Source organism: Pezoporus occidentalis, unplaced genomic scaffold (assembly GCF_034315485.1).
Source record: "Pezoporus occidentalis ecotype Australia unplaced genomic scaffold, CSIRO_AGI_Poc_V1 ctg98, whole genome shotgun sequence".
Lineage (NCBI taxonomy): Eukaryota > Metazoa > Chordata > Aves > Psittaciformes > Psittacidae > Pezoporus > Pezoporus occidentalis.
In genome coordinates, this window is record NW_026916347.1 from 3,534,804 (window position 1) to 3,560,859 (window position 26,056).

At 42.2% G+C, this 26,056-nt stretch overlaps 1 long non-coding RNA gene across 1 annotated transcript; it reads left to right on the top strand.

Moving 5' to 3' along the window:
• Nucleotides 1-961: 961 nt before the first annotated feature.
• On the top strand, nucleotides 962-24,672 carry LOC134157616 (uncharacterized). The gene is made up of 3 exons (XR_009962392.1): nucleotides 962-1,010; nucleotides 21,248-21,296; nucleotides 23,922-24,672. It is a non-coding gene; the product is annotated as an uncharacterized LOC134157616 (long non-coding RNA).
• The last annotated feature ends 1,384 nt before the right edge of the window (nucleotides 24,673-26,056 follow it).

The following is a 26,056-nucleotide window of genomic DNA, read 5'->3' on the forward strand; positions in this document are numbered from 1 at the left end:
CAAATTCAAGAACTTGTTCAGAGTTTGAATTTATAGAGGATCTGAGGTTTTGGCTTTCATATACATGCAAAAACTCCTTCCCATCCTTCTGACAGTGGCATTGTGTCTGAGCTTATGAATGTCATAAACAGATCATACCAAATCTATTCACAATTACATTTCTTAAAGTTACACTCAGAATATGATTAATCATGAACACCATTATAATAAAAGTAATGGTGGTTAATTATAATAAATGCAAACTTATACATTTACATACATCTCTTCCTCTGCTATTCCTTCACCATTTTACACCCTTTCTAACAGGACAGTGAAAGCAACTCTCTAATCCATAACCTCTAATCCCTGATACTATATTCTAGCATACTAAACTGTTCCTGAAATAAAACCCTTTAGTTTCTTATGTCATTTGTATTCTCCAGCTCCCACCCACATGTTTGAAAGCTTTTGAGGCATAATATGTGTTCATACCATGACACAAAAGACATGTATCCACAGTGCTGCAGAATTGTGTGGTACTAATTTGCATAAGGTAGGTACTTATAAATCACAAGACATTTCTCTATGACAGCATGATTTAATTCACATTCATACCATATCTTCTTAAAGCAATTGGAAACACTGCTATTTGTTTGTTATTGTATTTTCATAAAATGGTGTAACAATTTATTAGAATACTAGGATGGTATTGATCAAGTCTGAATGCAGCTGGTTTTAGCTGGAAAGGTAATATAAAAATGCCCATTGCAGCTCATGGATAGTTAGAATTACAACAAATTCTATGAAGAATTATTAACTGTATTCTTTTATTTAAATCCCAACCATCCCTGCACTCTGCTAACAAAGCTGTGCAGAGCTGGCAGGTGTTTCTATTAAGGACCACTGACCAGCTGAGCTCCTGGAAGGCAGTTAACAAGAGGAAATGAGAGAAAACCAGATCAGCCCCATCTGGGAATGTAAGCTGGTGCAACTTTGGGTGACAGTAGTTTCCTTTCTAGCTCTGAACTGAAGTAAGTGCTACCTTTGTTTTGGGCTATGATTGAGGAAGATCTGCTTGCCTTGTTTACAGTAATAGCTCTAGCCTGTTTGTGTTTAATTTTCATGTATAATGCTGCCTCAAAGGAGTTACGCTTTGAGATTATTGACTGTGTCATCTGAGCTGTCATGTAGATGTTTAGATTTTGTTTGGATATTTGGAATCTGTTCTTCATCTGGCTGCCTTTCCCCAGGGTAACTGGTGAAACAAAAAGTTACTCAAAGCTTCATGAACTTCCGTGTCTCTCTAACTCTAAGCTATTTGCTGTGCTTTAAAGAGTTCCCTAATGTCTAGGGCAGAAGATAATTAAGAAGATGGATATGATACCTGTGTTTCTCGTAGAGCCGTGAGAAGGGGGATAAGATGTGAATAGAAACCTTTAGTTTGTGTGATTGATGGACCACTCACTGGTCTTCTGCAGGAGCAGTTCTTTCAATGGAGTGGAGGGAAAAAAAAAATCTCATGTTTGTTTTCTTGATTAATCTGCTTTTCTCTGCTATGGCCTTCTAATTCCTCATTTGAAGGGAAAAACAAACAGAAAAACCTGAACCCAAACAATCCTGAGCCCTCAGATGGGTACTATAATGTTTGTCAGATTAAAAATAAAGCCAAACACCCCTGCTTTGAAAACCCTAATATAGATCTGAGTTCCTTTTCTCCCTTATTTCCTCCCTGATCCCAGTCTCCCCCCAGGCTGCAGAAGGGATGAAGGACATTGAACTAGGAAACCATCAAGGCAGAGGAACTGCTCTGAGACACAGTACTGCAATACATCTATGGAAATTACTACCAAGTATTCTAGTGCAGGGGGAAAGAAGTGTGTAGGGTGGTTCTTGTCTGCTCTAGAAACAGAAATGCTCATAAACGCCCATAGACAGATGCTCATGTCTGGCTGCAGTGGGCATGGAGGAGCTCTGCAGCTAGAAGTACATGGCCTCTGCTCTAAGGGCTTCATTTCCACTGATGGTGAAGAGTTGCTGAGTCCTGGGGGCAGCAGGTTCCTCTGTTCTTGTTAGACTGTGAGAGGGCAGAGGTTGTTGCTGAAAAGTGCCTGCTTACATCAAGCTGTGTTCTGACTGGGAGCGCTCCAATACCCATATTAGTACTTGCTGGTCTCAAGGAGCACAAGAACCATGATTAGAAGAGGTACCAAACATGGCAGGTGTGAAGAAGCTTGAGTTTTGCAGGTGTGTTTCCTTTTAGTCCTGCTGCTTCGCCCAAGTCAGATGGCTCTCAGGAAGCTCCGTAGTCTCTGGCTCTCTATAGCCAACAGCAGGTCCTTGTCAAAAGCATAATTTTATCGTTGACCTTTCTGAGTGGCTACAGGCCTGCAGAGGGGGTGGGATACTGTCTGCCTTGTATCCACAATGATGCATCATGATTTACTTCCCCCTCAGTTGTTTAAAAATGCCACAAATGATGCTTTGTACCTCCTGTGCCCGAGTCCCGTCACTTTGCAGCACCCAGAGCAGGTGAGCTGGATGACTAAATCATGCTTGGCTGCAGTTCTCAGCCAGAGCCTTCCTGTGATTATCCAGTATTGCTAATACCCTGCTAACTCCCTTCAGAGCTCCTTGTTATAGGTGCTCTTGTTAAAGACACTAATTGTTCCTTCCCCCGTGCCCCAGCAGCAGTGAGGCTGCAGAGGAATAATGCACAGAAAAATAGTTTGACTCATGCACACCTTTAGCCTCTGTACTCGGCAATGAGACCTGCATTTGCACATTGGCTTATGGAGGAATGATTTCCATAGCAACAGCAAGGATATGTGGCATAGTATGAATACTGCCTCAGAGAGCATATAAAGTACCTTCTTAAGAAATAACTGACTACACAGGCTCTGAAAAAAAACACAATTGGATATGTGGAGGAAGCGTTGTGTAACATTAATTTTTAGTGGCAAAAAACCACATTATGTTCATGTTTTGTTTTAAACATCACCACTTTTTAAAAAACAAGTTCCTGGGTATAGAGAACCGGGACTTCTGCTCTATGCCAACTGTTAGTGGATGCAAACAGCATGGAAAGATCTGTGGTGATTCTTCAGCAGCACAGTGAATTAATACTTACTGAAGATCTAAAGGGGAGTTACCTGAGGCGAGCATCAAGGGGGAGAGGAAGATAACAGCTCAGTTGACTGAGGGGGGAGGGAAGCAGGATCAGCTGGTAGTCTCTTTAAATAACAGCGTTTATGGTTATTACTGGGGGGCAGGTTTTTGCTATCAGACAATGGGGCGGCAATGCTTTAGTACTAAGGGGTGCAGAGAAAACAAGACAGGAAATATGCATAAAAGAATAAAACCACTTAATTTTTGGTTATGTGCATAAGTTTGTCTTCCCCTTGCTGTTGTTGTCCTCCTGCTTCTCTTATTTATTTTTCTTTGTTGCATAGCTCTATGTATACACAAAGCAGTCCAGTACCTGGACAGCCTCACCAGGATTCTCAGGGGAAGATGGGCAGATATGTCTTAGGTAGGCTCAGGTGTGTTACCATTTCAAGAGGATTGGCCCCTTCCTTCTTGGCTCTTCCATGAGCTCCAAGGAGATGTGTCCCTGGGCACACATCTGCAGTGAGCTCTGTGGTGCCAGCAGTGGTTACCTGGATACACACGGCTGTGCCTTTCTGGATGGCATGAGAGTGGGAGGAATTGCTTCAGCTCATTATAGGTGGAATGAATAAAAGTAACAATGCTGATTTCACCGCTTCCTTAGCAAGGTGCTATCAAATCAACTGTGGTGTGCTGCACTGCAGCACAACTATCTCAAAAATAAGCAGTTTTGTAAGGGGAAAACTTCTTCATGTTTCAGGTATTTATTTTAATTTTTTAGACCTATTAATATTGGGGACAGCTAGAACCACTGGAAATATTGAATCCCGTGCTTGAGATGGATGCTGCAAAAGACCTTCATGTGCTATGGAATACCTGCACCTTCCCCACACAAAGAAATCTGGCTGAGTTTGTACAGCCCATCTTCCTAGACCTTTTTCCCCAGCTTTTGAAAAATTATTACTGTTCCTGACCAGATTTATTTGCTGACTTACACAATCAGCTAATTCTTTTCCTCCTCCACAGCCTGAAGGTTGCACCCTTTAACTTTCATGTGTGCATGCAAAGTTAGCAGCCATAGTGAGAGATTTAGAAACATCCAGAGTGTGGTGGAAAATGTGACATTTCTGTTTTGGTCAGTTAGGTACTTTGATAGCAGGAAGATAGGTGACAACTGGCTGTTGACTCTGTATGGGCTCTGTGTGCAGAGGTCTGCCTGTAAAGCAGCAGCTGGAGGACTAGCTGTGCTCTCATTTGCAAAACCCCTTTGTGCTGAATAAGGGATCCTAGATCTGTGTCTTCATATGGGAGGAAAGAGCAGGGCTCTGGGATTTCTTCAAGCCATGAAACCTGGGTATATTAAGCCCTGCCCGTGGAGATCAATAATGGTGGGTTATCCCACAGTGTCTGCTGTTGTGGGGTTTAGATCTTGGAAACAAAGCAAGCTATTCTCTCTTAATGAGCATCATGTACTCCCAGCTTGTGCTTTAATAGGATTAAACAGTCTCAGCATGGTCTTGGCAGGGCTGCATGTACCCTAGGGCAGGAAAGTCTAGACTACCCTGTCTGCCCCAGGCATCCTCACCCCCTTGATGCTGGCATGTGAGGAGGACGGCTCTGAGGGCAGCTTGGCAGGTGTGGTGTGGCTGAATCCAGCCCTAACACAGGCTGCTTTAGTCTGGGATTGGGTTGTTTGTCCTGTAAGCATGTATTTACCTGCTAATTTGAGTTTAAAAAAGGCAAAAGGTGAGCTAGAATATATCGGTGCATGCAGTAAGCATTGTACTGAGGGATACATTTCTCTCTGAAGAGAACTGGGCAGGAATCATTCAATGCCATCTCGCACCCCAGGGATCTTTTCCTCCTTTTATGATCGGCTGTTCTTTTTTCTGTGTATGACTTGGTAATATAGAGACATGTAATATCTAACACAGCATGACTATCTGAGGGTGTCCTTGTTCATAGGGTTGCTTGTTTCAGGCTGATCTGTGGCAAAGCAAAGGAGATTGAGAGTATGAACCAGGGTGGGATGGCAGCCAGGACTAGATTGGTGTAAGAAATCAGTTTCACACTGGGAGCAGGGGAGTTGTAAAGCACGGCGTAAGGTGCCCCGTACTCTTCCTTCTCTGCAAAGAAAGTACAACTTCTCTTTATTTATTCTGATGTCCCACCAGCTGCATCTACTCTGCTGACATGCCAGCTCTCCTGGCAGGTCTTAGATATGGAAGCTGTGGACCTGCATTTCGGTGCATGTCCAGCAAACGTTGTGGAGGAAGAGCATATGTGGTTCCAGGATGGAGATCTCCTCCTGCTCTCTGGAAATGAGTTCCAATTAACATCAATGATTTCAGAAGACCTGTTCTGGAAGCTGTTTTGTTTTATCCCATGTGTGTATTTTCCTCGTGGGAATGTGTCTGTGTCAAGTCTATAAAATAAAATACTACTTTTCGAGAAATGAATAAATTAATTGTGAATACTTCAGATGGCATTGCCACATATGCTGAACAGAGAATAAAAAGGCAACAGCAGTTTGTAATAAGATTCCTTTTCCTGAAGCAGTAAAGATCCATACGATCTTCCACCTACCTTTTAAGATAGTAATAAAAATGACTCAGCTTGGCAGCACTTGTCACAAGTGGTAGATGGCTTTAGAATTTTTTTGTTAGAGGAAAAACATGCATTAAATACAGCCTTGGATCGATGAGGTATTGGCTCTTGAAATAAGTGTGAGGAGGAGGATCTGCCTTTACTGCTCTAAGGCTCATGCTAAACATGTACCATGAAAAGAAAGCATCTTCTGCTGTGAACACTACCTCTCTGCCATCTTTCTGGGGAGGCATATGCAAAGCTGAGCTGAACAACCAAACTAAAGAAAGCTCAGAGACTTGCTAGAGGCCGTAGAGTGAGGCTGTGGCAGAAATGGGAAGATGGGGATCCCTGTTACCTTAACTGAGTTCTTGCCTCTCACAGTTGTTTCTAAGTCAAAATCACTGCTTTGAGGTCTTGCCATGAAAAGCTCTGTAGCAAAGTGATCTATCAAACACTGTAACATAAATGGCATCAGGAAATAGAGCCCCCCTCATCTCATTCTCATTCAGCTGCTTCTCCATCATCTTCTCCAAATGTGCCATATCTGTAGCAGCTTCTATGAGAATGATCTGGTGATCTGCTTACTGAAAACATGGAAGGAAAAAGCCATTTGCAAGGCACTGGAGTAAATGGAGCAAAATGAGCAGGGCACTGAACTGGAAGTGCTTGTGAGTTAGGCAAGAAAGTCTAGTGTTTCCATAACAGTAAGAGTGTGAAGGGAAGGATGGTGAGGGAGAAATGAATGTGACAAGCTGCAGAAATAATAATGTAGATGGTCAGGGATGTGAATAATGAGAGGTAGAAAATCTCTGCAGGGATGGACAACAAATATTGCTGTAGGGAGTCATTTCTTGTGCAGGGTGACAGAAGCTAATGCCAGCTGAGACACTCTGAGGAAGGTGGTTTGAGAAACCAGCATGGCCCTCTGAAATGAGCATCTTTCTGCCTATCTAGTCCTCTAGGGTCTAACTTCCTGAAGGCAAACCACTGGCCTACACTGAAACTTACATAGAATCATAGAATAGTTAGGGTTGGAAAGGACCTTAAGATCATCTAGTTCCAAACCCACTGCCATGGCCAGGGACACCTCACACTAAACCATCTCACTCAAGGCTTCGTTTAAACTGGTCTTGAACGCTGCCAGGGATGGAGCATTCACAACCTCCCTGGCAACCTATTCCAATGCCTCATCACCCTTACAGTAAAGAACTTCCTTACATCCAATCTAAACTTCCCCTGTTTAAGCTTTAACCCGTTACCTCTTGTCCTGTCACTACAGTCCCTAATGAAGAGTCCCTCCCCAGCATCCCTATAGGCCCCCTTCAGATACTGGAAGGCTGCTATGAGGTCTCCACACAGCCTTCTCTTCTCCAGGCTGAACAGCCCCAACTTTCTCAGCCTGTCTTCATATGGGAGGTGCTCCAGTCCCCTGATCATCCTCGTGGCCCTTCTCTGGACTTGTTCCAACAGTTCCATGTCCTTTTTATGTGGAGGACACCAGAACTGCACGCAATACTCCAGGTAAGGTCTCACAAGAGCAGAGTAGAGGGGCAGGATCACCTCCTTCGACCTGCTGGTCACGCTTCTTTTGATGCAGCCCAGGATACGGTTGGCTTTCTGGGCTGCAAGCACACACTGAAGCCGGCTCATGTTCATTTTCTCATCAACCGACACCCCCAAGTCCTTCTCCGCAGGGCTGCTCTGAATCTCTTCTCTGCCCAACCTGTAGCTGTGCCTGGGATTGCTCCGACCCAGGTGTAGGACCTTGCACTTGGCATGGTTAAACTTCATGAGGTTGGCATCAGCCCACCTCACAAGTGTGTCATGGTCCCTCTGGATGGCATTCCTTCCCTCCAGCGTACCAACCGAACCACACAGCTTGGTGTCATCAGCAAACTTGCTGAGGGCGCACTCAATCCCACTGTCCATGTCACTGACAAAGATGTTGAACAAGACCGGTCCCAACACCGATCCCTGAGGGACACCACTTGTTACTGGTCTCCAGCCGGACACTGAGCCATTGACCACAACTCTCTGTGTGTGGCCATCCAGCCAGTTCTTTATCCACCGAGTGGTCCATCCATCAAATTGATGTCTCTCCAATTCAGAGACAAGGATGTCGTGTGGGACAGTGTCAGATGCTTTACACAAGTCCAGGTAGATGACATCAACTGCTCTACCCCTGTCCATCAGTTCTGTAGCCCCATCATAGAAGGCCACCAAATTGGTCAGGCAGGATTTCCCCTTAGTGAAGCCATGCTGGCTGTCACCAAGCACCTTGTTGATTTTCATGTGCCTTAGCATGCCTTCCAGGAGAATCTGCTCCAAGATTTTGCCAGGCACAGAGGTGAGACTGACTGCTCTGTAATTCCCTGGGTCATCCATTTTCCCCTTCTTGAAAATGGGGGTTATATTTCCCTTTTTCCAGTCATCGGGAACTTCACCCGACTGCCATGGTTTTTCAAATCTGATGGCCAGTGGCTTAGCAACTTCATTCACCAGCTCCTTCAGGACCCGCGGATGGATTTCATGCATAGCATCTTTGGCAGCTCCCTTGGTAGGAAGCTCAGCTGTAGCTCTGGGTCCTGGTGGGACTTTATCAAGGTCATTGCCTGCTTTCAGGGTTTGTGGTGAAAAGAAGTCTGAGAAACTTTTGTGGCTTCATATGAAATGTAATGTCCAGGACAAGAGGAAGATAGGGAAGGGGCTCTGTTCTTCTTTTACTTATGAAGTACATTTGCTTAGAGGTTCTGGGGAAGGAAGCATCTCTTGGTACAACTGGTTGTACATCTTGGAGGCTTGTAGAGAGTGTATTGGTAATCTTGCTTCTGAAAGGGATAGCTGAAGGGTTATGGGACTGATTCTTAGTGGTCTGTGTAGGTACTCATCTATTGGTTATGCCTAGAGGGCATACTCATTTCATGGCAACATTGTGGTGGTATTCCTTATTTTTTGTTACTTTACCTGAAACTGAATTTTTACTTTTTAGTCAGTCTCTAAATCTACCCTCAGCTTTGACCACTGAGTGCATAAACCTCTGCTTTCATCTTTGGCAGGGCCTACACAGCTTTGGCTTTAGGCCAGGACATCCTGCAGGTCCATACTCAAACCCATACAACATTGCTTGGTAGTTTAATTATCTGCCGCTGTAGGTTGTGCCTGCAGACATCTGGAGTTCAAATTCAATCATCTGCAGGATCTCCTCTAAGGGAGATGCCCTAAAGTGTATCTCAGAGGAGCTGGTTGGCAGTTGAACTGGTGCCCTGCGGTGTGCTGCTGTGTGAAGCAGAAAGATGTCATGGATGGCTTTGGGAGGGGGAAACCAATTCAGTTTAACTTAAACTCTTTGGCAAGTGAAAACTTTCTTATTAGGTCACTGCAAGGAAAAGATGCTGAAAGCGATTTCAACACCTCAGTGCAACATTTTGACTGTTACGCTGGAAATGCTCTTGTTTCTCAGCGCTGGGGAGTGGGCGAGGTCTGCTGGTGTTAGCTTCCTGGGGCAGAAAATATGAAATTCTGCCCCTGCTCGGCTCTGCAGAGCTTTTTGGGAGGGTTTTCAGGCCCTGCATCCCAACGAGCAGTGAAAGAATGGGAGGAATTTCTGCTAATAGACTACTAGAGAAAATGTCTCAGGTTTTCCCAGAGCAGCATTAAACTGTAACAGAGCTTGGTTAGCAGCTTCGGGGATGAGAAGTTATTTAACCTTGTCATCTGGTACAGCAACAACACTATTAAATGGGTCCCTTGTTGTGAACAAAATACCTCAATGTACTGCATAGCAAGTGAGACCTCTCAACACCAACTCTCAGGGTGGGAGCAATCCTCTTGCTGCACCCACGTGTGACATGATGGTGCTTCTATAAGCCTCTGTAGACCCTCATTTTTAACAAGCAAAACTCCTAGCTAGTAGTTCCTCCTCTGTGTTTCAGAAATTGAATGGGAGTCGTGTTTTATGATGGCGAAAAAAATGAAGATACCCTTATTTTGTCTTCAAAGGGTCTGGCTGCTTCATGCAACAGAGTGTACAGCTAACCCCACACACCCATGCTCAGCTATCCCTGACTGCTCTGGCCTTCACATGGGGCAGCTATGTGCAGCACGACCATTCCCCTGGACCCCAAATGCAGTGGTGCTGTTAGGAGAGCTGCAAGCAGCTGGTGTGGGCACTGCTCTTCATGGATGTTGCTTCTGTTGTGAAGCTTACCTGGCTCTATGCACCTGTGCTCTCCCACAGTGATGGAGGCACCAGCCAAGCTGGCACAGTGTAGCCCCTGTGTCTTGCAGCAGAGCAGCTGCACCCATAGCACCTTTAGCAACTGGGTGGGGATTTCTGTCTTAGACTCTTTGTTAACCTATTGCTCACTCCTCTGCACTGGCATCTTGGTAAGTTATCAGCCAAGCCTCCAGGTCTCTCATGCTCATTAAGTGTTTTTTCACATGCAAGTTTGCAGAGGAGATGAATCTTCCCTGGGACGGCCTCCTAGGCAGTGAAGCATGTTCTTCTGCAAGCTAAGGATCTCTGCAGCTTTCAACAAAACAAATACCAAGAACAAAACATGCAGCCTCCAGCCTATAATACAAACATACAGCAGTATGTATATTCCCAGGGAATAAAACCTACCAAAACAAGGCATACAGTAAACTCCACATATGGGGGGTGGGGGGAGAGAAAACAAACAGCATGTGACAGACCTGAGCTGTGTTTTCTAATGCCAGGCTGGAAGGCACTCAGCTGATAAGCTGGATGTAGGAACCTAGACAGAACAGCACTGAGGAGATTTTCATGGATCAATGCGCTTTGGTTACCAGGCATTAAGCAGACTGCTTCAGTACTCTTAGAAATTTAATAAAAAAAAAAGACTATAAGAGTTGATCCATCTCTGAAATTGCTCATGGAAGTTAAATGAGATTTCTCAGGTGTGTCTTCATCTTCCTGGATGGACATGGAGAGGACCTGGGTCAAGGGTGTCAGCTGTACAAAGCACACCTCCGAGCATTATCTCAGGATTAGCAATGTGTTCTGCTATGTGGTGGTGTTTCCTGAAAAAAAGCACTCACCCATGATTCTTTAAATGAGGTTTGAGCGTGGCAAAAGAGGAAAAAGTGGAAAGGAGAAAACTTGCCTATGAAGCAGGTGTCTAAAATGGGAGGGAGGGAAGGAGAGAAGGGGGCACAGCAGCTGTCAGAGAAGACAGCTTGCTACTCATGACACAGAAATTGTTTTTTAGGTTCCCCTCAACCTGTTTGCAGTGATTCATCTTCTTAAGGATGAGTCATCTGAAACAGTGAACAACTGGCTATGAAAATATTTACCTTAGAGTCATCTTCACAGGTATGGCCTGTCCTGTTTCTTTAGTCAGAACAACTCATCTTGTTCCTTTCATTCTTTAATCTCATGCTATTATGGGGGTTTTGATAACCTGGCATAGACCAGATGTGATAAGTAGGAGAAACAGGAATCACACTGAGGTATTCTCTGTGGACGACAGAGGTATGATGAGAAAGTGTTGAGCTTGTGCAAACTGTCTCACAAGGGATTAGCGGGGAGATGGCAGTCACGAGGTACTTCTTAAAATGAATTTTAAGAAAACTATAACAACTGCTTGGGCTCAGACTTCACATGCTGGTACCTGTCTTGGGACAAGCTTTCCTGGGAATTTTTCTCATTTTCAAGAGACAGACTTCAGAGCTTAGAGGATCCAAGGATTTGCAATGTGGAAAATATCCTGGCAATTTATTCTAGAAGAAAATGTTTTGAACTTATTTGTATCAGAGACATCCCATAATGAACCAAACCTGTGCATTTATACTTGCCATATAATGAACAAGGAAAAGAAATGTTCACAGTTATGATGAAAAACACAAGGGTGATGCACAGCTACTTAGTGCTCAGAGAGCTCACATCATGGTGCAGTCCTTGTGGCATTGCTTTTGTCTGGATGCCTACAATCTTTCTGTAGCTGACTAAGAATGCAGTAATCATTAGCTTACATTTACATTTGTACCATGATTCCATGTTGTATTTTCTCAGCTTAATAGTCAGTATCCACTTGGACAAGTCTCATTGCTTTAGCTTCAGCTTATCCTTTTCCAGCAAGCTGTACTGATGTGACAGGCTGACTCCTTCAATTCAGTGGAGTTCAATTATTGCTGAGTATACAGCAGCCAGCAACAGGTTTAAAGCGTGCACTACTGTGTGGATTGTGATCCCCTTCTGACTCCAAAGGTAATTGTTGGTGATCTTGTAAAGCTCCCTTGCTAATATCATGTGAATGGGCTGTGGTGTTAAAATGGTGACACTCATCAGAGTGATGATAAAAGCTTTTATACGCTTGTCCCAAGTTGCTGGCCCCTGAGTTAAGGTGCAATAAAACTTCTTGCAGCCAGTCTTTGAGGCAAGACCCACCCCAGTACTTTGTGTTACAGTAAAAGCCAGTCCTGTTTGTTTTCAGGTCAAGTGAAAAGTAATTTCTATGGTAATAGCATGGAGCTATCAAAATGCCCAACTCGGGGCAGGCATGGGAACCATCTTTTGTCCAAAGTAAAGAGTGAGAGTCATGTCAGGTCTTAAGGTCTTCACTGAAAATGATCTGCAGGCTGCTCTTATCCTGTTGATGTTATCCTGGTGATCTTATTTTCTTTAGAGACAACTTTATCATTAATGTAAATGTGTAAGTAACTTCCTTGGCTGGGTGAGAAGGTGCTGCAATTTTTCACCTATTCCAAATAATTTTTCATTTTAATCTGCTCTCTTTTTAAAAACTTGAGGCTAAACCTTCCGTGAAGACTCTAGCTTCCCAATAACTCCAACTTCGCACAACATAAGCTTATTCTTCTCCTTGTGCCTCTATTGCTCATGCTTTAGGTTTTGCTGCTACATGTGTGGCAATTCCACTTTGATTGCTTTCCATTTTCCCCTCTGCCTACAGTAAATTTTATATAGCAGCCACACAGTTATTCATCCCTTTTTGATCCTTGCTCTGCTACAATTCAGAGTCTCAATGTCACCTTCTCTCCAGCCCAGTTTCTCTCAAACCTAAATCCAAATGGCAGAATCTCAAGTACCCTGGGTCTATTGCCTACAAGTAAAGAACTAGGTACTCTTCCTCTCCTGCAGTCCCTCAGATCTTAAACATCCCCTAGGATGGACTGTTATTACCTGCCGTGTTTTCATGCTGGTTTTCTCTTTAGATCTTCCCGAGTTTTCTTTGGGCTTGCTCCTGACACTGGCCCTAAACTGGACCCTGTAGTCACTCAGACACCCTCTCTCCGGGGCTTTCTGCAAAGCAGAGACATCTTCCAGGAGGGGGCTGCATTGCTGGCCTCGAGCTGCAGCAGGATGTGAGGAAAGCAGAGTCTCCGTCTGCTCACCCTGGCGCCGAAGTCCCGTAGTGTCATTAGGAGTAGAACTGATAAGGAGGGCTGGGTTTTTACTTTATCTATCAGCTTTGCATACAAAAACATTGATTCACTAAGACTCATCTTTTCGTGGAGACTTGTTCTTCCTTAAATCCTTGCCACTACCAGAATGCAAAAGCAGAGCAGCAAACAGCAGCTGATTAGGACATTCTCCCTGACCAAAGAGAAACAGGTTCAAAGCTCTTGTCAGAATAGGACCTGGTAAGATTGTGAACCTGGGTATGTGGTGCCTCAGGTGAGTTCCTGAGTCACTGAATTATTCCAGGATAGAAATTTTATGCCCATTTATCAACTAGTTTCATCTGTTCCTTCACTTTTCAGGGTTTTATATAACAAAACAGAGAAACAGAGGAATCTTCCTCCCCTTCCCCCCTAAAAATCTCTATTAACCTTGTACTGAGTTTCTATTTTTGAATCAAATATTTGAATTGTGATGTGTGGAGGTTTGCTTAGGGAGCTCTTGGTTGGCGCTTGTTAAATGTGTTTGCAGATTACTAAATTTTATTGTGTAAGAACACATTTATATAGCCAGGGGCCATACAAATACCTAGACAAGTGTTCATGTGGATAAAATGCATCTATTACCTTTGTCTTTCTGTGCAAACAGTTGCTTTCCTGCCAAGAAAAAGTACTGTAGTAAACAAAATACAAAAATATGAACACTTGGGTTTACCTCTATCAATTATAAGTACTTGTGAAGAGGTAAGACAAGAAATGTAAAGCATTTTGTGTCATTTACATGTGATGCTTGGCATTAATTCTTTGTTTAAATTCCAGCAAGGAAGGTAGTTAACTCCACTGATGCATGCTTGGCTATCTGCTGATGTGGGGTGCTCCAAAGTGATCCCTTCTTAGGAAAGTGAGATGTTCCCAGCTGGGGATACTCCTTCCAAAAAACTACAACTGAAAAAACTTGCTTTTTTTTTCTGTTTTGAGCCTTTCTTCCATCAAAACCCTAAATAAATGAGCAGTAAGATGAGTGATAAGCAGATGTTCCACTTAGGATACTGTATGAACTTGCAGAGATAAGCTGGCAAGAATGAAAATGGTCACAGTAGAAAATGAAAAGAGACAACTAAAAATGAAGAGTTTGACATAGTCCTGAAAATAAAATATTTTTTTTTACATCTTCTCCTGCCATGACTGCACCATACATCTACCTCATTCCTTATTATGTGTTAGTGGAGAAGAGGGAACATAAACTAAGAAACAACCTAAACCGCATGCCTTGCCAAAGTAATTAGATCTCATTTCATTGCTGTGATGACTCCCTGGACTCTACACTTTGCTTCCCTGTAAACACTTTTTTGCCATGTGATCTCACAATCTTCTGCTGCACCAATTCATTAACGCATCCATAGCCACATACAGTCACAAACTGTGGAATTCACTCTCACTTGAACCTGCTGCACATAATAACCATGCCTGCCTTCACTAAGGAATACTACTTAGCTGACAGCTGGGTAAGTGTCTCAAATAAGGCCTTGGGCACTGCAACAGGTATTCTTGGCTGAGGCTTTCAGGTACTAAAGTCATACACATAAATAACGAAACTTCGTCTTGGTGATCTGTGCACTGTTTTAGCAGTCAGCCCTTCCAGTAAGTCAACAAGTAGTAAAGCATAAAATTATAGATGTAAACTTGTTCTAATGGATTTGTGCTGATGATCTCTGTTGCTTACAGAGCGTGCTAAAGGATGAGAGAAAAGATTTACCCTTTGTTAATGGAAATAATTGTCTTCCAGTGAATAAAGGACAGTCATTGCAACAGTCTCAAAGTAATAATGATAATAGCATAGCTATCTGCAGGCAACATTGGCCTCCAAGCAAGCAACAGGTTTGTGTTTTCATTACATCCCCTGAATGCTGGTTAGCAGGCTGCTGAGAAGGCAGAGTTTATTCTGCTTTGTACCTGTGATAGTTGTAATATAAAGGCTGACAGAAAAAGTTGCTGATTTTTGCCAGGAAAGTGAAGCCATGGGAATGCTAGGTTGTCATGGAAGGACCATAGCTTTGTCTAGCTTCATCTGCACTGGATGCTCTAGGAGTATGGGTACTTACATGTTTGCAGGGTCATGGCCCATGCTGACAGTAAAGATGCAGTTTCTCTTCCAGTCCCATGTAAGACAAAACTTCATGCGTGGCATCTGTAGCTATTCAAAGGAGACAGTCCTCATGCTAGCAAAAAAAAAATAGTTGCTGTTTTTTTCATGCTGTCCTTGAAAAAAAACTTAGTGTGTCCTCCAAAACCATCTCCATGTCTCATTCTGTATTTCCATTCCAAGCCTCTTTCCCCTGCACCTGTTGTGACAGGTATGCAAACTTCTTATTGTAGTTCGAAATAATTGGGTATAAACCAGTTGCAGGCCATACCGCAAAAGCAGCAATTGCAGATGCAAGTGGGACAGCACAGGCAGAGAACTGGAACTGAAGCTCACAGCAGCCTCTTCTCTTACATAAAGTGATTGGTACTGGCTGGAGTGGGGGCCTTCACTTAATACCCAACAGCAATTCCCTAAAAATAACATGGCTGTAAACTCATTCTAAAGTACATCCTGGCATTGCAGGCTTGTGTTGACACCCCGTGAAACTGAAGCGAGAGGGAAGATTCAAAGCAGGCTTCTGTGACCAGTCATTTCACTTCTAAAACTCACTACTGTGCAAATACAATACATTGTTCTTGTTTTAATGTGCCTATCCTTGCGTCTGCACTTAATGCCAGGAATGGTCACCAAATCTGACTCTGAAATAAATATTTTGGAATGTGGTTAGAAAACAAATACTAAAACTGTAATCCTGAGTAGCTTCATTGGGAAAGATGATGCTAAGCGTTACTTGTTTGTGACAGCTGGGAGTTCATCTGTTGGTAGTAGCTAATACAAAATATAGCTTGTGTTGTCATGTGTCTTCTATTTTTTTTATGCTATGTTTAAACCTGAGGCAAAAAAAGTGGAAGGGGAGGGGCAAAGAGCAATGCTTCAGGTAACATCTTAAATCAATTTACAGCAGCCCAATTGACATCCCCTTCCTCCTCACCCCCTGAAACCAAAGCCAAAGGCTGCAGAGAGAAAGAGGATGCGTTCAAACCATGCTAACTTCAGCAGAAATCAGGAAAGCTGCCACCTCAAAATAACAGGTTTGCTCTCCCAAGCATCAGCTGAGACTACAAGAGCTACAGGGCACAAGTGTGTGTGATGTGAATTCCTGTGTTAGGAGGGGGAAGATTTAAATAGGAAACCTCAGTAATGGTTACTCTGCTTTTAGATCCGAGCTTTGAAAGCATTTCCTCATTTTTGGGTTGTTTGTTTTTTTTTTTCCCCAAAGCCAAATTTCTTTCATTCTTCCACCCAATCCAGCACTAGACAGACAAGTAAAAGTATTTTGTAGGAGGTAGAAAGAGTTGATTTATCCATTCCAAGGGTGGTTGTTTATTTGTCTGAAAACTGTCATATAGTCACTGCATTTAGTTGCTGTTGGACCAACAGTCAAAGGTGAACTTTTCTTTATTGATGCTAATTACTGTATCTGCTTACCAGTGGCGACAAAACCCACCAGGGATATGGGTCAGAAGATACAGAAATTGCAAGAAAACTACCAATTCAACAGGTGTCTGTATAGGATTACTGAGTTACTGTCAAACCCATGCTAGTCCTACAAGTTTGAGTGACAATAGAAACTGAATCATCTGCTAAAAGCATCTTCTTTATTTTATGAAGTCAGAATAATTACCACTCATCCTAATTTAATTTGCAGGAAAAAGCCTCAGTGATGCATGACAGCATTTCTTCTCATGGTGACTGATAAATTCTCTTGGTCTCCAAACTTCTTTTCAATGTTAGGCAGCTTTTGCTATTCCAAAATTGTTCTTGTAACCTTACATTTGAACAAGTGCATGTTTTATACAAATAGACTTCATTAAGATAGCAGGGTAAAATTCAGACAAACCAATAAGTTTTGAAGTTTGATTAAATTAGCATCTTATTTCTGAAAAGATGACATTCAAGGATATGGATTTTGTACAATTCCTTCATAAAAATTGTTTCTGCCAATAAAATTTCGGTTGTGGAAACAATGACTTACCAACCTTTTCACCATTTATAGAAAGATGACATTTTGTGCAAGAAAAGTATCAACACTTCTTGGAAAGTTCTTCTCTTCTTTTGTTGGTAAATGAGTATTCAAACATTTAATCCTCATTCAGCTCTACAAATGTCATTGGAAGTGGAGGAATACCTGGTCTCCTGAAGGCCCATGTAGCTTAAATAGGTTCTACAATGAAAATGACTTAATAAGTTAAATTTACATTCTTAAATTGCAAACGAGGTGGGTTTTTTTTTGTGTTTGGTTGGTTTTTAGGGTTGAGGGTTTTTTTGTTTTGTTTTCTTTGCTTTAACCGATGCAGTTTCTCCTGTAATTGAGCCCTGTGAAACATTCCCCTTTGAGCTTCAACAAAAACCTCCTCAGAGCTTTGCTTCTAGAAACAAGCTGAGGGAGTGGGTTGAAATTAGAGCTGCCTAAAATAAGCAGGGGCTTTGGATCAGAATGGGCTGGAATATTCAGGAAAGTGTTGTGTTGACTCAAAGTGAAATTCTCTTGGTTTTGTTTTCCCAGTAAAATAAGGAAGAAACCTCCTTCCCTGCAACTGTTTCACTTGACTCAAAAGCAGAAAGCTTGCTTTGCTTTAGCATCCATTTGACAATTTTCAAAACAAATGTCAGCTAAATGTCAAAGTATATAGCTTTTTCCTTTTTTCCTCTTTGGTTACCATTACATGCTAAACCTGAACTGAATTCATGAAAGCTTTCTCTACCTACTTCCTCTTCCCAAAGGAGGAATTTTTCAACAAAATATTTACTGAAGTGTGCTTACAACTTCAGTTGCAGAATTCCCGTCAGAAGTAGGTTTTGTGGCCTTTGAACAGGTTGGGCATTGAAATCTTTGTCCACAGGAAGATGAATTCAAACAACCTCCAGTGACCCGCTTGATTAAACATTTAGATGGCTCTTTTTCTGTACATTAAGAGCCTGGTGCATGAGAGGCTCTGACTTCCCTCAGGTGGGGCTGACATTACTGTTCCCATAGCTAGTGTTGCTGCCTAGGGTCCTGTTGCACCAGGTCCAGAGGATAAAGCTGGTCCCTGCTGCAGCAGGGAGGTGGAATTACCTCTCCAGGTGTGCATATAGGTAATGGTGAGAAATATAAGAACCCACAGCAGCAACCACTGCATGGGGAGCATCGGCAGTGACATCCAGGTGCCAAACAGCTGTCAGCTTTGTGTTGGTGCTAAAGCAAGAGAAGGGCTTGAAGGGAGGATTCAAAAGGGGATGAGGACCTCTCTGTAAACACTGGCAAAACCATCTCCCCTCAAGCCTGCAGGGCAGAATGGCAAAGATAGAAATGCCTGTTTGAAACTTCCAGTGGGCAGTGGAGGCTGACAGTGCTATTCTGCTAAGGGCAGGACAGCACATCTCCCTGTCCTCTTTGAAGCCTTTATGCCCATTGCTGTTAGCAGATCAAGCCATTCTGTTGTGTAGGAAAGCTGAACAAGAGCTGGTTAGATGGGGAAAAATAAACTCACAAACAGTTGTGTGCAACATTGGTGCTGACTGTGGTGCAGAACCAGCTTTCCAATGTCTGTGGGGTCCTGGAAGATGGGAGAGGTCAGAAATTCAAACCATCTTCTTTCTACCAGCGTGTTAGGATGACTGCCCAAAGAGACACTAATCAAATAAACCTGATTTCTTTGTGGTTTGCATGGGCACACATTTTGGATCTGGGGAATAGGAGGATAACGCATATGAAGTCCATTTCTGATTCTGGCTGGAGATGTGGCCCAGGTACTGCATTCAGGTCAAATGTTGGTTCCTTAAAGTTCTTGTGCATGGGAATCCAAGCTGTAGTTTATTGCAGTTTTATACAGTGGCATACACAGTAGTGTTTGATATCTCATGGAAGTACACAGCCTTAGTTCCCAGCTTGCACATCTGTGCAAACCTTAAAGAAGCCCCACCTCACTTGCTATGCACTTCCTAAAGCGTTCTTCTCACAGCGCTTTTAGAACAACAGGGAAGTGTGTGTAACAGATCATGCGTATGTAGTTTTTAGTGGTGAAAAGGGTTGTTTGCTTTAATCAGTGCTAACTTCTATTTAGCAACAAGGCTTTATGCGTTCATTAGTGTGGCTGCCAAATTTGTAAACTGAGTGATTCAATAATTATTCTTCTGTTCTGATAATTACTGTGAAACAAGAATGCGAGAAAACGACAGACTTCTTTCAATATTGAATTGTAGATGCGGAATATTTGACTGAATAGATTCATCAAAACACTCAATTCATAGACTTGCCTGTTCAGGAGGAAGGTTAAACATCACAAGTTGGGCTGATGCAGAATTTTAATCAGGAATACTATGAATTATCACGTCAGAATATTTTAGCACTTAAAAAAATGGGTAAAGAAGAAAGATGCAACTTTTGAACATATCTTCTGTTCTATAAAGCCCAAAATGAAAAACTTTGCATGAGGGTTTCCTGTTTGTTTAGATTGATCTTCTGAAGTTCTAAAATGCACTCACTGTTATGTGAAAGGCCATCAGCAGCTTACAATTGATGTTAAGGGGAGGGTGAATGCTAAGCTGCCATACAGAACTGCTGCAAAGCAGCATGCACAGTCAAAGAAAATAAATTCACTGTTCTGGGTAACTTAAACTATGATTACATCATCAGCTCTGTCCTTAGGTTACCTGCTACCTGTTCACAACATACCCAGTTGCTGCAAAGCTGTGATCTCCTCTGCCTGCTTTGCTTCTGCCTCCACCATCTTCCTGATCCAACAAACCCCAAATGTAGCTTCTTCCTTCAGTTTGACCCCCTCTCCTTTGTTCATATAGGTTGAAAGCACCTGAAGTGCAAGTTTTCCCAAGCACTCTGGACTGTGCCAAACTGCTTAAGGTCTTTTAAAATTCAGGACTCAGCAAGAGGCTTTGAAGCCTGGAGTTAAGAGTTGTAAACCCATGGTATGAATCTTGTCTCTTGCTAGTTCAGCCGTTATCTTCACAGCTTCCTAATTTTATTAAATAATAGTCCTTGGACTCCTCTTATGAGAAAGTTCTGTTATAAGTGATTGCCAACCAGTGTATTTTCCATTCTACTTAGCAGTAGGAGCAAAATTGAAGTTGCTCTGTACTTGGTGGGACACAAGGGTGTCAGAAGGCTGAGGATGACATAAGATGCATTCTCTGCTGTAGGCAGGAGAAACAAAATGTGTATTTTTAGACTATTAATAAGTTATGACCTCAATTAGAATAAGAGATACCCCAAAAGCATTAACTGTAAAGAAAAGGGGAAGGTGTTTTTTTTGTTCCACTCTATATTTAAGGGAAGAAAAACCTAGCAACTGTCGTGGTTTAAACCCAGTCAGGTAATTCGTTCGCTCACTTTCCCCCCTTTCTTGCCCTCCCCCTGCTCCCGGAGGGACGGAGAGGAGAATCGAAAAGAATGCAACTCCCACGGGTTGAGATAAGAACAGTTTAGTAACTAAGGTATAACACAAATCACTGCTGCTACCACCAATGATAATAATGATAAAGGAAATAACAAGGGAAGAGAATACATCATCTCACCACCAGCCGACCGATAACTCGCCCCCCAAGCCCGACCAAGCTCCGACCGATACCTCCTCCAACCCTGCAGTCTCCCAGCCCTTCCGGCTAACTCCCAGTTACATCCTGGGCATGACGTGCTGTGGTATGGAATACCTCTTTGGTCAGTTTGGGTCAGGTGTCCTGTCTCTGCTTCCTCCTGGCTTCCCCTCCTCCCTGGCAGAGCATGAGGCTCACAAAGTCCTTGGCCAAACCAAAACATCGCTTGTTATCAGCTCTGTTCCCAAGCTGAAAGTCAAAACACTGCACTGCACCAGCTACCAAGAAGGAGAAAAATGACTGCTACTGCTGAACCCAGGACAGCAACCAACTGGTATAGTGAATTACTTAGAAAAGAATGCATGAACTATAGTTAAAGATCAGTGAGATGTTACCAGCTTCTCTTTGTGACTACAATGGTATCTGGTGGTATATATCCTTCTTCACAGGCAGGAAAGACAGATGACTAGAATCATGAAGATCAGCCTGATAACATCACCATTATTTTCCCTCTAGGGAACTACAGAAGAAAGGTCCTTTGAAAAAAAGCTTGTAAAGACATCCTGTAAGTACATGAGGTCCCCTGGATGGTTCCTGCCCTGCTTAACAGAAAGGCACTTTGCTTCATAGCTCTGACTGTGGAAGAGGAGGCAGAAATTGTAAAGGAGCATGCAGAACTTGTTCCCCAAACTCAACATTTAATGTGTTAACGCTCAATGGAAATACCACGTTAATGTTACCAACCAACTGCATCAAGTTTTACTTAAATTTGTGGCCTGGTTTGGTAACACAATAATTAATATGCACTAGAAGAAAGAAAAGGTTTGTTGGACAAAAGACTAATTAGATTACTTATACCCTCAATGTCAAGAGCTTTTGAAATCAAACCAGTAACCATGTATAATTCATGAGAGGCTTGTATTTTTTCTTCCACATGTAATTACTAATCCAGAAAATGGCCACAGAATGAATTGTGATTTACCTTTAGGGAGCCTGTAGCTCCTCAGCTGTGGATTAAAGGAATAAATTAGGTCTTATCCTAAAAAACACCCCAAACAACTGAGACAGAAAGGCTCACAGGGAATCTAGACCATTCTTCCTCCACAAAGCAGGAGAAAGTACTTTCTTAAACTGTACTGACAATATGCTTGCTGGTGCTCATACCCTCCTTCTCTCTCCTCTTGGAAACCCCTTGGTAACGGATATCCTATGTGGTGTCTACAGAATCCACTGCAGAGCTTTACTAAAAGGATGATTTCTGCCCCCTTGGGCTGTAAATTGCCACTTCCTCTGGGGTATTTTGAGATGCACAAACCTTTTTCCATCTAGTATGCTCTCAGCTTAGTGATCGGAAGAAAAACAATTGAACCCGAGTAGAAGAACTGTGTAGTTGAGTTCTTAAGGAAAACACCAAAGCTATTACCTTAGACTCTTTCCTGATGAGACTGTGGAAGGTTTCCCTCTGCATTTTAGTTGCTAGCTATAAAATCTGACTCAGCTATTGAGTTTTATGGCAGCTCAATCTGACAAAGCAAACAAAAAGACAAAGCTCATACATCAAGTGGTCCGTGATCACAAAGTAAATCACATGGAGGATGCCTATTCAGTCATGTAACTGTATCAGTTTTTGCCTCCTGGGAATGAAATGAAGGAGTCCCAGTAATGCCAAAAGTAACTAACGATACATTATCTGATGACCAAAAGAAGACTGAAGAAGCTCTGGGCCAAATCTAATGCAGCTACAATGCTTTAAGGCAATTGATTCATGTCAGTCTATGTTAGCAGAGGATTTAATTCTCCATGTTCAGATGACAATACATAACCATGCTTGCCATTGCCATGGAGAAAAGATATGTCTGAGATTTATTAGAGATGCAGTTACTGAATGGTTGAGTGTGAATGATTAAATTCTATGGTTAAATGGTTAAATTCTATGATTGTATGATTCTAAATGTGAAGTGGTTCTGTTATTGCTCTGAACTCTTAAGAAGAAAAATAAGTCTCTTCTGTTGATATCCTGAGAGTATGTCCTATTTATGCAGGCTGTGTGCTAGGGGGTCGGGATTTGAGCCAGTGTTTGGCAACTCCAGAAATCAAAGACTTGGCACTTCAACTCATTTGCAAGTACCGTATAATGAGCTTTGAGAACTCCTCTTTATCTGAGTCTGCTCTCAGAAGGAGTTCTGTAGTCCATGTATATGAGGGTAGAATAAATGACAGGTGAGTCAAAGCCTTTTTTAGTCTCTTATCTTTTGAACCTGAGGAAGGATTATCTGAGTTGACTGTCTACGTTCTCCTGAACTTAATTGGAGTTTTACTTCCATTCTGTTAAGTCTCAGTGAAAGTTTGTTTCTACTCACCATGACAATGGTGAAAAGCTTTTTAAACAATATTGATCAGCAAGTTCAGCACTTTCTGGTTCCCCCAAAAATTTCAAAGGTCAATCTGGGTTCCTTCCTCAACCCAGTATCAGATTATAAGAAGGCAACTAAAATCCTGAAGTGAGCATAAGATTCTGTACAGAACTCAGATTCAGCATTACATTGTTAAGTGAAGAGAGGACTCATTCACTAAGCTAAAGACTACAAAACAAGCCAAATCATAACTGAAGTATGCTTCAAGGCTATGTTTGAGCCTTCTAATAGAAATTGATACGGTTGTGTTCTCATTTACCTTACTTTGAAAACTACCTTTAAAAAAAAATAAAAATAAATCCAGGTGCTTTTCAGACATCGGTTTTGGATAGCATCAATATTGGCCTAACTCCCACTGAAGTCAGCAGGAGCTTCAGGTTATGAACTGACCATAAACAGAACTCACCAGAGTGACCAGTTGTGATGGAAAAGAAAGGAGAATGGTCTTACTGAGGAATAAAGGAACTCCCTGGGAATCAGAAAAATTGCTTTGGTAGCAGACTTCTCATGTGATGTCAACATATGATTTCTGCAGTGATTTGGTTACCCTTGCTTCACAGAGAGGATATTTCCTTACTGAGCAGAAAATTATCTGAAATACGTGGCAAGTAAATGGCCTTATGAACACTGACTCTTAAAACTGACTCTTCTTTCTAGTGTAATTGTGACTGCAGTTCTCTGGAGTGGTAACAACATTTTCTGGAACTACCTTGAAATCAGGGCCACATGAAATCTTAGTAAGGAGCAACAGTGTGACTGTGCCTTTGTACTTCCAGAGAGATTTGACATGGTAGCTGAATCACACCTTGGTATTCCTGCAGATGGCAGTGGTACATGTTCTTGACATGGGACACCTCCAAAAGTTACGCTGTTTGCTTTCTGAAAAGTGGTGAAGTTACAGCTCTTGCTGTAGTAAGAAATATTTTCTTGGAGTTCCGCTTTAGGACTTACAGCAGATTGTATGACTGCGTGCCTAACACCAGCCAAAAAAGTGCCTTCCTGAAGATACATCCAAAAGGAAAAGTAGGAACTCTGATATGGGTAAAGGCTGTCTGAAAGGAGAGAAGCAGCGAGAACCAAATCTGAGCAAGGTATTTGGGACACTGAAATCTAGACTAAAGACAAACACAGGCTATCCAAAGTTGTGCTGTACATATGCTAAATACCAGCTGCTTTCTCACAGTATTTTTGATAAGGACAGCTAAATAAGGGCATGGAGAAGTGCAAGGCTGTTTTAACTATCCTTTTATATGTCTTTAGATATGTATTTTTTTAATCTTAATATTTAAGTATATAACTGTATGTGTATAACTTCTGGGGCTACATCTGGGATTTAAATTGGACATGCCTTTTTAGGTTTGAGTTTGTTCACTGGGTGGATCTTTCCAAAGAGAGCTAATGCCACTGTTAATTAAAGAGCTCATCAGTCCTGTGTGACAATCTCAGCTTTTAGTAACAGCAGCAGGAATTAATATTGTCATCTTAGCTGTTCTGATGCTGGTTTAAAATAAAAGGCTGAAATATTAACTTCTTATGATTAGAAGTTAGGCTTAGCTGCCCCAAAATACAATTGCATACCTGACCAGTTTCGACGATATGCTCCTGTCAGTGACCCCTTAGAATGAAACAGAGGATGCAGTGCTTTGCATGGTTGCAGTTTCCCTTGCCTGTCATTCTCTTATCTCCATTTCAGTAGGCAGTGTAAACTGTATTTTCTTCCACATCTCTTAAAAGGCCTCTTTATGAAGGCAGAAACAAGAGGAACACTTGATGCAGATTATACTGTGAGCTCTGCTGCTGCAAAATCAAGAAAGAAAAATGGATAAAGGAGGGATTTGAATCCTAACTTCTTGTGGCTGAATGGAAACAGAAAAATGTTGTGGAGGGAAAAAAATTCTCCAGGGTAGGATCTTGAGTTAGAAATAAGCCCTTTGCACTATGAAGTGTTCAAACTATAAATTACAGAGGTTTTTTTTATTTTTAAAATGTGTGGATTCGTATCCTCCCATCTTGAACGACACTCAAGTGCCAAATATTGTTTCATTGTAGAATAATGGTAGACAACTGTTTGTATGTGAACTTGAGATAAAACCACAAGTGGGAGGACAGGGAGGTTGGAATGTACCAAGTCTCTTGAGAGCATTTACTCTTCTAGCAAGAAAACAAGATGAGTCCTGAGCAGAGATATTTAATATCATATATTAAGGAAATAAAAAAGGGGCAAATGCTAGTCAGTGCTCATCTGAATCCCCAGAGCTGCACATGACAAGAAACTCAACTTCATTTAGATCTCACCAAAATCTTTTTGCTTTTAACCAGAAAAAAATATGATTCTGATCATCAGCAACCTCTATTAAATTCTGGGTTTCTGTTATCATATTTGTAATTTTACGAGCTGGTGTTCTGTGCAAAAATAGAAATATTAATGCATGGTGATGCTTGTATTGAATCTAGCATACAAAGGAGCAGTTCAAGAGACAATCAACTGGCAGACTGCCATTTAAGAAATGAGAAAATAATAATTCAAACGTGGTAAGAAAGTTACAAACGCCCTGCATGTGAGAGCAGTGAAATTCTTGTCTGCATTAATACCTTGCTATTTCTGGGTTACTCCAAGCCCAGTGTGTTTATTCTGAAAAATGTACATGTTCAGTTGAATGACAAAGTTTGGGGTTTATCAGTACTGTAATTGCCAGAGATGGCTCAAGCTCCTGGTTTGTGGGGACTGCGGCAGTTTCTGCTGCTCAGGTTTCAGAATTGTCTGGTTACTTTTAGGCTTCCATGTAAGTGGCGCAAAACACGGATAATGGGCCAGGCTGGGGGCAAGGAAGGTAAAGGTTATTGGTAGATCAGCCCTCAGTGTGTGTTTATTTCTGCTCTCAGCAATTACAGCAGTCACAACTGCTTGCTG